The sequence below is a fragment of the Poecilia mexicana genome, unplaced genomic scaffold (assembly GCF_051168715.1).
Source record: "Poecilia mexicana isolate PSO_F unplaced genomic scaffold, ASM5116871v1 scaffold_2, whole genome shotgun sequence".
Taxonomy (NCBI): Eukaryota; Metazoa; Chordata; class Actinopteri; order Cyprinodontiformes; family Poeciliidae; genus Poecilia; species Poecilia mexicana.
In genome coordinates this window covers 16467233-16479293 of record NW_028263371.1, presented here as the reverse complement: position 1 = coordinate 16479293, position 12061 = coordinate 16467233, and the positions used below count along the sequence as shown (strand labels likewise).

Here is a 12061-nt window from a genome sequence, read left to right as displayed (position 1 = left end):
TTACAGGCAGAAATACAAAATTACATCACAGAGGTAAGATGTACACACACACGCACACACACGCACACACACACCCACACACACACACACACACGCACACACACACACACACACACACACACTATAGAAAGGCAACTAGAAGCAATTGACATGACGCCACCTGTCAGTCAGTCCGCTGGTTTTTGTCGCAATTTGTTCCAAAGTGAAAATTGAACCAGCTTTATTTCCGACGACGTTGCCTGAGTTCATCTTTATGAATGTGCTGCAGTCAGAGGAGGGCAGAGTAACCAAAAATATACTCAGGTAAGAGTGGAACTACTTCAACATGTCTTTACACAAGTAAAAGTAGAAAGTAGCTGTCCAAGAAATTACTCTAAGAGTAACAAAGTATTTGGTAAAAAGAGAAGTCACTACTGAGTTACGATGAAATGATCAGTCATTTATTATTTAGAAATTACATCATCAGATGGACCACAATATCAAGTTAAGTGGAAATTTTGGTAGTTTAAGGACCAAACTGAAAGTAATTTATATAGTAACAAAAAGTAATGAAATCAGGCAAAATGTTTTTTTTTTCAAATGATCTTTTGTGTCTGGTGACTCTTTGGTTGAAACCTGTTTGTTTTTCATTCAGTAGAGAAACCCAGTCGTTTTACTCAAGCAAGAGCAGAAATACTTCATAATAAAATGACTCAGTAAAAAGCATGGCTTAAAATGCTCCTTAACCTCTTCATCTCTAGGCCTCTTTTTGAGAAATATGGTTGAAAATACATGCCCAAAATGAATTGAATGTATCTCAAGAACTACAGAGTTTATTTTAATTGTTTTGGTATCAAAATAAAGGCAAGACTCTAGAGAATATGTTACAGCTCTAAAACCCACCCTGCCTGTTACTGAGGAAAGTGAATTAATATGATACACAGCAGAAATTAAGCAAAATATCTATTTCCGCCAAAAAAAAACCCAGTTCAATATATGAAGATTCCTTTCAAAGCATGTTTACTACATGTTTTGGATGTAGTAAACAACAGTACACAATCTGACCTTTTACTGTGCCAAGTTTCATGGAAAGAAAGTGAATCACATGAGTTTTAGAGAGGTACTACTTGATAAAAATCTAGGCGGACCTTCCAAATTAGCCATTTTGGCACAATTTGTGCCATTTGAACTTTCTCAGTTTTTTTTCTGTAGGTTCTGTTTCAATTATTTATTCTTATAGAATAAATGATTACTTGTCATAGATAAGTAATTACATCTAATAACAATTGTTTTTGGGGGTTCCTTTGAAAAAAAATTTCCTCCTGGAGTCTCTAGTCTGCGCTCTGCGCTCTGCAAGTAAAACCATGCAGTTCTCAATAGAGCTTTGGAGCGTGACGTCACTGCTCTAGTCGGAGGGGTATCAGCGCCATCTTAGGGGTCCATAGACAACAGTCTCGCAGTATAAAAAAAAACAGTCTCGCAGATTTTTTCAATCCAAGTTACTTAAAATAATTTAGCTATGGTACGAACTTGCTACGTTATTGTCTGTAATGTCCGATCACACGACTGAAACGGTAAAAGGATATAAGACGGACTTTGGTTTCACTATTATCCTGCTTGGAAACAACGTGAGGAGGCTAAGCTATCGGTGCTAACGAAAAGAAGACGAATGTCCTGGTATCAGCGGTGACACGTCTTGATATCACGTTCTCCAAAATCCCCAGATACCTACAAGTTTCCTCCAGACATTTCCTTTCTGGTGAGTGTCTAAATTTGCTTTGTTGGTTTTGTGTCACAATGTTGTTCTATGATTTTGTCCGAGTGTTCTTACGTTCAGTTTCTGTTGTTTAGCTCGGGCTAATATTGTTTATGTAGCATAGTCCGAGTTTTGTCAGTGGACATCGAGGTTATTACATTATTGTGAAGTAAACTATTTTACTAGTGTTATCAAATTTACAGCTTTAATAGCGATGTGTTCTGATATGTCCTCTTAAAGGCAAACCGACGTATGAAATGGATGAGCTCAATCCTGACTGGGGTCCAGTGCTGAATGTGGGTCACTGAGGTAAACGCCACAACATCGGACCGACATGGGCGTCAATTACAGAGGCGATACAGCAAAACCATCAACAGGTTACTGAGACTGATTTCATTATTTACCCCAGAAGAGGTAAATAATGAAAACACAGTAGCAGAGGCAACAGAAGAGGAGCAAGTTGGAGAGGCTGAGGAGGAAGGAACCCCAGCAGAGGAGCTCAGCAAGGCTGCAGACTCTGAAGAGGAACAGGAACCATTTGTGTTGAAATACAGTTCTCTCATTTAATAATTTAATGTATTAAACATTCATGAATCGTTTGATTCAAGCACTTCAAGTTGCATGTAAACGTGAAGAAAAGAATCACATTTTAAGTAACAATTTGATATTTAAATATTCAGGTAATAAACATACATGTAATGAGATTATATTTTTAAATAAATATTTTATCTGATTAAAGTAAACAATTATATAATCAGACATCTGTCAAGACACTGGGTTTTTGGGTTTGTTTTGCTTTTCATTTTATTAACTTTGTGTTTCAATTCACTTAAGTGGTTCATGGTATTTAGTGTAGTTAGAATAATATTATTGCTTTTCCTTGTTTGTCTGAGTCCATGTCAAGCCTTCTTTAATGACTATTCTATTTTATCCTTCTAGTTATTTCTTATTTCAGCCTCCCTGCAGGGTTTCTAGTAATGTTTATTTCTTAATTTGATCACCATAGGTTCAGTTATTGTTCCATGTCTGAGTCTGTATCTTTCTGTGTCATTCTAGTTGGGTTATTTCTTTGTTTAGATCTTCTAGTTTCTCTTGCTCTGTGTTCCTTAGTTCTTATTGTTAGATCAGCCTTGTTTCTACATCCACATAAAGTAAGTCCACTGCCTGCTGCATTTGTGTCCACCGCCACATCATGACACAAACCAGATGAAAGAGCCCATCTTTAAACATTTAATGTGTAATTAAACAATAAAGGTGACAAATTTTATGAAATAGACCACACTTTAATAAATATTTGTTGTATTTAACATATTTCAGGTAAGTGAACATGTAATGACATAGATCCTGGCCTAGAATTTTATGCAATTGAACATTACGGGTAACAAATGATGATCATCTGAGGTAATACATTTTATGAATTTTCTTTTTTTTTAAATATAATTCTGGTTAAAAAAGGGGTCAAAATGGAATAAAAATATGCCTAATCTATAGTTTAATAGAATAATTGTACACAGATTTTGAGTTAATAGGTTACATGGCCTACAAGCTAAGAAAAATAAAAAATTTTGACTGCAGAAATAGCTAAAAAATATATAAAAGGTGTTCAAATGTAATAAAGGTGAGTGTGCCTCATCTATACAATCTAGTAGAACAATTTCAAGCAGATTGAGTTAATGGGACACAATTTGGAAGCTACTGAAGAAAACATTTAATATTAAAATTATTGAATATGACTTAAAATTTTAATAGAAGATAGTATGCCTCGTGTAATAGCATGAATGTCCACTTTTTGGTATCAGTTGGTCACAAGACAAAGCATTTATGCACAGGAGTGTTCGGAAATTGACAGCAGCAATGTGAAACTCCGAGCGCTTGTGGAGAGACTTAAGAACAGCTGGCCGAAATTAGCGTTCATAAATCGGATCAACCTTGAGCTGAACGTCTCTTACTCCGTGGAGCTCGGTTTATCCAGTATCCAACTTGAAAACAACTTTACTGCGGTTGGTAACACAATGAAAACACCGGTGTTCTGAATAGTTTGTTTTGGTCTGTGGACCCCAGACATGGCGCCGAGCGACGAAAACGTCATATCCTGTGACGTCAACTCCAAAGCTCTATACAGATATGCAAACTTACGCGGGGCGGTTTCTCGGGATCCCATTGGCCAATTTTGATGATTGACACGTCTTTCGAACCGTCAGAGCCAATAGAATCCGAGGGCGTTGACATTAATACGGAAACTAAAGCCATTCACCAATTAGAGGACGGGAAACGCATGTGACGTGCATTGACGGAGTTCGCCTCTACATTTTTATATGGAAGCCCAGGAGGCGGAAGAGGCTCTGGGCAGAGCCGAAAACAGTATGAGATGGACTTAGGGAAAATGGATTATCGAACCAAGTGGAAATATTTAGTCTAATAAGGATTATGACCACGAAACAGCAAAGGTAGGACTGAATTTATGTTTTTCGCTTCGTGAAATTAGCGATTTCTTTTTTTCTTCTTCAGCTGCTGGTTCAGTGAGTTTTGCACGTAGCGTGGTGATTCTGGTATTGTTGGAAACGGCAGAGCTTCGGCTTTACTCTGATTGATAGTTTGTGGGCTTTGGGAATAGTTGCTCTTTCACTGTTGCATTTTTTACCGCGTATGCCTCGTTAGCCTCGTTAGCATCTAATTACGTTTCGTTTTACCAAGCTACTTCGTGTTCAGGCTGGGTGTTGTTGATGTAGAAAATATTGTTTGTATCATTTAGAAGAGCTTTTTCCCGATCTGTGGATATGCAATATGCCTATATTGATAAATGTATAGCATGTTTTTTCAATCGATCTTGTTGCGGCAAGCGCAGAGGACCCAAATTTGGGTCCTCTCGCGACAAACAGGTTTAAAGTACGTTTTTTCAAAAATGTTTCTCAAGTAAATGTAATTGAATAATCTAGTAAATATAACTAGCTGCCAACCAACCCTGCTTGATTATATATGCAATATTCCAGGTTCCACAGAGGAATAATAAAGACCATTTAAAAGCGTGTGGGCTCAGTATCAAGCAGCAGGATGGTTTCCATCAGATGAGTCACCGAGACCCACAGACAGGCAAACGTAAAGAAAATACAGAAAATAAAAGTACGGCAGTAGATAAGAGGATCTGTAACATTTAAACTTCAGAAGGAATATTTAGGACAAAAAACAAGCCAATGCAAATGGGCTTGAATAAAATCTAAAAAAGGCTTTTATTGCTGTTTATTTGTGTCGGCAGAGGCTTACAGAGCAGACGCACAGCTGATGATCTGTGACATGATCCCACATTCAGGCGGAGAGCAGAAAGTATTCTGATCTCAGGGGAGACGTGACGGCGTCAACGAGAAGAAAAAAACAACAAAAAAATGGAAACAATCTAACCTCCCGTTCCCACGCACTGAACTTTACGACGACAGGTTGCCATTCACTGCCAGAAAAACCTTTAATTATCTCCAGCTACATCCAAATACACAATGTCATTTAAAAAAGGGGAAAGAATCTACTCTTTAAGTTGAATTGTCCCTGTAGCCATGGCAACTGCTAAATATTACATCCAGCTTTCTTCCAGTTTTCAGTTTTTTTTGGTTATAGATTATAATAATAATAAAAAATAGCTGCTTTGCCTGCGCGTCGTCGTTAACTTCCTGACATTTGTCAGACTCGGTCACGGAGAAAGAAATGACGTTTATCTCCCTAATCAAAACAAACATACAGGAATATTTTCCCATTTGGGCTTTTTACCATTTTGTACCAAACTTGAATATATTTCAAAAACATTTTGTGTGATAGACTAATGTAAATTAAGCTAGTATGCTTTATTTTAGTTAAAACTCACAATCTCAGACTTTTCCGGTTCTGCCGGGTTCTGGATCGATCTGGTCCGTTCACACGTTTGATCCAAATCAACAGATTTAACGGTTTGGCGTGAACCATTTATAAGACTCTGTTATGGACTTTGTTGTTATTAAATTTTAGTATAATTAGAAAAAAAATATTGATTTATTATTTAAAAGGTTTCTGTGAGTTATTTAAATGTAAGCTGATTTAATTTTTGGAAAGTTTTCGCTGCTTCTCAGTTGTTTATTTCTCTTTATTAATATTGAGTAAATCATGTGTGGATGATGTCAGCAGTTTTCTCTTCAATATGTCTTTGAACATTTATTTTATTAACAAGTGCCTGATGAATTGTCATTTTGTCACTTTCCGTGCTCCCTGTGGTCCAGAAACATAAATGCTGATTCTAGCTGCAGATTATATTAAAACTATTTAAAAACGTAGACTTTATGGGCCCAATATTTTTTTGGACACATAAATCCAAAGAGAACCAGTACTTTCCATTCCTTAATCATGTTCTTTTGTATTAAATTATACAGCAGCTTGTAGAAGTATTCATACTCTTTGAACTTAAAATTTTGTCATAAGTTTGAATTTTGAAACATGCATAATTTCATTTCCACTTCACCGCTTTCACACTAAACTCCAATGAAACATATTCACAGTCGTGTTTGTGATGTGACAAAATGTGGAAATGTTCAGGGGTGTGAATACTTTTGTCAGCCACTGTACATGGAAACAAGAACTGATCCCATCCAAATTTTGACAATTTAGACATGTCGAAGGTTAAAAGTATAAAATGTCTCACTAAAATACCTTCAATTCAAATCGAATTCAATTCAGAAATATTTTGTATAATGCTCGATAATTCTCTGTCTCCCTCCTTGGAGGCAGCTTACAGTAAAAGGTACCTACAGGACATGAAAGGTTTTGTTTTTGTTCAGCAAAGTGAGGAGAGAGCTGACAAAATGTTAAATGGAGAATGGAGGGTGAGGGAACCAGCGGGTAATCAGAACCAGGAAGTCAACCTTTGGAATGGTGAAAGACAGACAGCAGGCAGAAATGTGTGGAGAGACAAATGTAGACAGAGGTGGGGACGGACAGGCGGACAGATGGCTCGCCTTAGCGTGCCGGCCGCCAGGCAGCAGCCCAGGCTGTGTGCAGCGCACCAGGAAAACAGTATTCATCAGAATCAGTTAACGATGGACACAAACACAGACTAACTCTGCTGCTGCTGCTGCTGTTGACGGGAGATGGAGAAAGAGCAGCGCTGACTGCTGCGGCGGGCCAGAGTCTAAACGGAGCACAGGTGTGCCAGCTGTAAATTTGGAAGAAGCCAAAAACAGCTGTCACACTCTTTAACACGTACGGGAACGAGCGTGGATCTGAGAGAAACCAGAGAGAGAGAAAGGGACAGGAAACGGAAACGTCTGGAGAATCTTATGTGGCGTCAAAACAGATGGCATCAAACGTAAAAGAACGGGGAAATAAAAGCACTCAGAGGGATGAAAATGTGCATTATCCTGTCTGACTTACACAAATTCATGTGTAGTTGTGGTCAGTGCTTGGTTGGCAAGCCATTTTGTGGTGATTATAAAATAAAATCAACAGACTCCAAAAACAAAAAAAGCCTAAAAAAGACACTGGAATACAGTGTGTCATATTTTACAGAGACAAAAAAAAACTATTCACGTTCAGTGACAGGATAACTCTTTGTTTGATGGTTTTATAAACGGACTCGTGTGAATCAGCAGTCCAACGTTACGTACAGTGTTCCTGCCGTCTGTTTGACAGAGCCGGACTGATGAGCTGAGTTTCTGGACGAACACATTATTGCACATAATGTGTCAAGATGAAAAACTTTTCCTTCTGCGCAGGGTAAACTCTGGACTTCTTGCTCTACAATCAGAACGGGGAATCGCTAAGCTGGAATCGTCTAAACCTCTCAGTGTCAAAAATAATGCTGCGATCTTCTCGTTTCTCACCTTACGTGATAAGGCCTGTCGTTCACTGACAGGAATAGAGCGACACGGGGTAGAGCTGCCAACCCTCCACAGTTAAAACAAAATTAAAACCCTCTCGTCGTTGTTCTGGGAAGCACATATCTAATGTGACAGTGACAGTGACAGGATAACTCTTTGTTTGATGGTTTTATACACAGCTAATTTAATTTAGCTGTGTATTATGTTCTAAAAATGACTATTACACCCTATATTTTCATGTATCGACATTAAGGCCCACTGACTCTTATAAAACTCTGTTTTTTAAACTCTTATAACGCTGATCAAAGTGAAAAATAACTAAACTAATGCCTTCTGATACACATCATATATGGATACTAGGGATTCACAGATATGATAATGTGGGCCGATATCGATATCTGATATTAATATTGCTGTTGTCACATGACCAAACAAATGTCACATGACCAAACAAATGTCACATGACCAAGCTCCTCCAGAAACAAACAGCAACAAGATGGACATAAATCTGTTAACATCGGCCAGGTTTTATTTATCGGACCGATACCGATGTTAGCGTCAATGTATCGTGCATCCCTAATTAAGAAGCAATTGCACTTCATTTCAGGGGACTAGCAACAGGATACAGAAACTGACTTTAAATGGTCTTCTGTCAAGGCAGGAGCATAAAATCCCTCTGAAGGGCAGAAACTGAAGCGGAGGGTCACCTGTGGCAAACGGCTCCAGTCGGGTTTAAAGGGGCGGTATTATGTGTTTTCCAGGCACATAGTGACATTTTATAGCCCAAGTATTAAGGAACTAAGATATTTTCAATTGTTATAAATATACCAAATGATATTTATGTGAGGCAATTTAACAACTTGGGCCTATGTCTCTTTAAGAAGCTCCTGCTCTTTCTGAAACTCAGCTTTCAGCATGTCATTATGTTTACAACCACTGAACAGAGAAGGAGCTCATACGATGAGCTCAGCAGGTGTTTGATAATAGCTGCTGCCGCTAGTCTGGAGGAGCTGAGTGAGGGAAGTCATTTGAAAAACGTGGTCGCCCCGGGAAATTTAAGGATGTTTCAAACATGCATGGAAGAATCAAAGCAACACTCCAGGTATGTCTTTGATGAAGGAATAACATTATAACATGGTATATAGCTAAAAAAAGTCAGTTTTACAAAATACTGCCCTTTTAAATAAAATTAAACTGGTAAAATAAGCTCTACAAAACCATAGATTTTGCTGTTGGTAAACTTTCCTCCTAATCCATAAAAAAATCAGTTTTTAAAATAAACTTAAATATTTTATGACTACAATCAATGACATAATAAATGTTGGGAATTCGTAATCATGAACATTTTTTGTAACATCAGTGTTATTTATACGGTAGTGCCAGGGTTTATGAGCGTCGGGCTAAATCTGCAACATTTCCACAATTCACTGCTTCTCTCCTCTCAACTCTTAGAGCAGAGGGATCCTTAAAGGAGCGCTGACATTAGATTTGTTTTGGTACATTTGAGTTTACTGAATCTGTTCATTTGCTGATAAGAAGTGTTTTAAATCTCCATGGTGACTTTTTGCTTTGCATCGACTGATCTATTATTCCTACTTTCTGTATCGGTTTGCATGCAGAGCATCTGATATCCAGTGTAATGAAAGAAAGTTTGACTGTAGGATAATTGGCTTTTGCTGCCGCGGTAACAACTGCAAGCTGTTCTTTGTCAAGTTTAGTGAAAATCTGGCCGACTGCAGCAGCATGAACTTTTCTGACTGACTACAAGGGCCGCCTTGGCTAGGAAAAGCACAGTGCATAATGTTTATTTGACAGCTTGTTTATTCCCCGGAGGAGCCTCCAGTCGTTTAGCGCTGGCGCCGGCTGATTGACAGGAGGCATGGTGTCATCATGTGTCCATCTGGAGGAAGCAGATTTCCACATTCTGGTTGTGCGGTGCGAACGGGACAGCAGCTGTGTGGGTGCAAAGTACGAGGATCAAGTGGGTTGGCAGGTGTCTGCAGTCTGCAGAGAGGCTCTCTCAGGGCTGCTGTTTCCTCGTGTGGAGCGCAGAATGCACAGACTGCAATATATGCGAGGATCTCGGTGTAGTAAAGCACTGAAATGGCAAAGCAGCAGTAGCTCTTTGAACATTTCCTGTGTTTGTCCTTTGAATCAAGCTTAGAATGCTTTGATTATAGAGTGATTATATTAGGTGTTTCCAGTTTTTCTTGTGTCTGATGTCATTTACGAATCGGATTCATCTCATGTCTCTGATCCAGAGACATGAGATGTGCAGAGCAGGGCAACTTAAACGTTTACGCCCCAAAAACAACAGGGCCAGAGTGCTGACCCCCCATTGGCTGCCGACTGCCATCAAATATGTATAAATATTTCACTCTATATTTACTTATTTAATAAATAAATAAATAACAAAGACATATAATTTTTTAAATGAATAGATTTTTTTTCAGCTTACATTTTATTTAATTTCATTATTTAGAGGGCATAGTCAATTATTTAATGGGACATTTATTGTTACATTTATTTACTTAACAGAACATTCACATTTTAATTGTATAACAATTATATGTTGCATAAGGAGCTTCAAACTAATCTAATCGTTCAAATTCAATTTGTCCCAAATGGAAATTAAATTGAATCACGATGATTCTGAAAATATTATTTTTTTTACCTCCACCCTCACCCCAACCCCAAAGTTGGTGTCTCGCCTTTGAACATGAAGTTTCTCCTCGGAGCTGCAGTTTCCAAGCTTTTGAGCTTCACTGAACATGTTTCTCCCGTGACTTTTCCGCTCCTTCAGACTAGCCAGCAGCAATTAGCAAACACCTGGTGGAGCTGAATATCTGCTCAGCTCATTATAGGAGTTACTGCTCAGAGCAACGCTGGTAAAAACCTTGTTAAAGGGTTAATAGAGGAGCCATGTTGTGATGACTCCCTGAAGGCGGAGTTTCAGAAGGAGGAGGAGCTTCTTAAAGGGACAGAGTCACAATTTCAAAGTGTTAGAAGTCAAATTTCTTTAAGTCATATTTGAGACATAACAGCATGTTTATAACAACTGAAGGTAACATTTACTTTACTGTACTATGAAATGTAACTATGTGGCTGGAAAACACCAAGTACTGCCCCTTTAAAACAACATGGTGGAGCCATCAGAAGGATCTTATGTGTCTCATTTGCCTGAATCAAACAAGATATTCCCAAAGAAAGCAGCTATAGTACAGCAAGCCGGACGCTTGTTGGCAGAAACATGTTTTTATATGTAAATGACCTTGTAAATGTAAACATAGCTTTAAATCCCATTTTATAAAAAACAAAAAACAAAAAAAAAACAGCTTTATTTTTAGTGAGAAACACTGCATCAGAGAACCAGAACCAGTTCAATAAAGATTACTCTGGACTCGGAGAATGTGCTGTCGAAAGGATCCTGTCTGTTTATGCATTTTATTTAAGAAAACGCTCTAATCATCTCACAAAGGAGAAATGCATGGAGGAAACCACAGAGAAACCTCAGATCAAACCTCCAGTCTTCACCGACACAGTTTGTCTCTCAAATCTGCAAATCGTGAACGTGTCTGATTTTAGAACCAGTGCCTTTGCTGAGATAAGTTAGCTGCTGTAAAAGTACAAAACAATTCAAGCTGACAACAATAACTCCAAAGTGCTGAAAATAACCCAAAGAATAAACAACTGAGAGGAGTAAAAATACATCTAAAGAGGCAGGAACACTTTGATGGAACAAGCTTCAAAATGTCACTGGGAGGTGTGGGATGAAACAATGAGGCACATTTTTACATTTATATGAAGTTATTCCCAATCTCCATATGTAACATGCAATCTAATGTCTTTAGTGCAAAAGATGAACAGATTTTATAACATTTAGCCAGATGTGACGGGTTAACAAAAGAAGGGTATCACTGAAGTGGAGGCTCTATGGTTTTTACATTTTTCTTTTACAAATAAAAGTCTACGCTCCATCCTCAACACTTTATAGAACCACCTGCTGTGATTCCTACCGCAGGTCTTTAGGGCTTGGTCTCTACCAGCTTTGTACATTTAGAGCAGGCGTGTCCAGAATAGGTCCTCCAGGTCTGATATCCTGCATGTTTTAGTTTCCCCCTCGTTCAACACACCTGGATCAAACGATGGCTCGTCTGCAGAGCATTGAGACCATGAGGGAGGATTAATTACATTATTTAGTCCGTTTTTGTTAACAGAATAGCTTCAGTTGTTGCTCTGATTCCATATTTGGGATGAGTTTCACCTGATGGAAGGTGATCCTCCACTCAGTGTCAAGCGTTTGGTAAATTTTCACAGGTTTTTGTTAATGATTGCCTCGAATTTTTTAAATTAAAACAAAAACATTTTCCACTCATGCAGTATGTAGAATGTTGTGTTAGTCGTGTAACTTATGTTAATTACAGGAAATTTCAAGGAAATGCATTGAAAATTTGTTTCTGAAATGTGACGAAATATGAACATTTTCAGGAGCTAT

At 38.2% G+C, this 12061-nt stretch overlaps 1 long non-coding RNA gene across 1 annotated transcript; it reads left to right on the top strand.

Annotated features, from left to right (window-relative positions):
* Positions 1-1356: 1356 nt before the first annotated feature.
* LOC148160524 (uncharacterized) lies at positions 1357-2439 on the top strand. The gene is made up of 2 exons (XR_015765118.1): positions 1357-1738; positions 1976-2439. It is a non-coding gene; the product is annotated as an uncharacterized LOC148160524 (long non-coding RNA).
* Positions 2440-12061: the final 9622 nt, after the last annotated feature.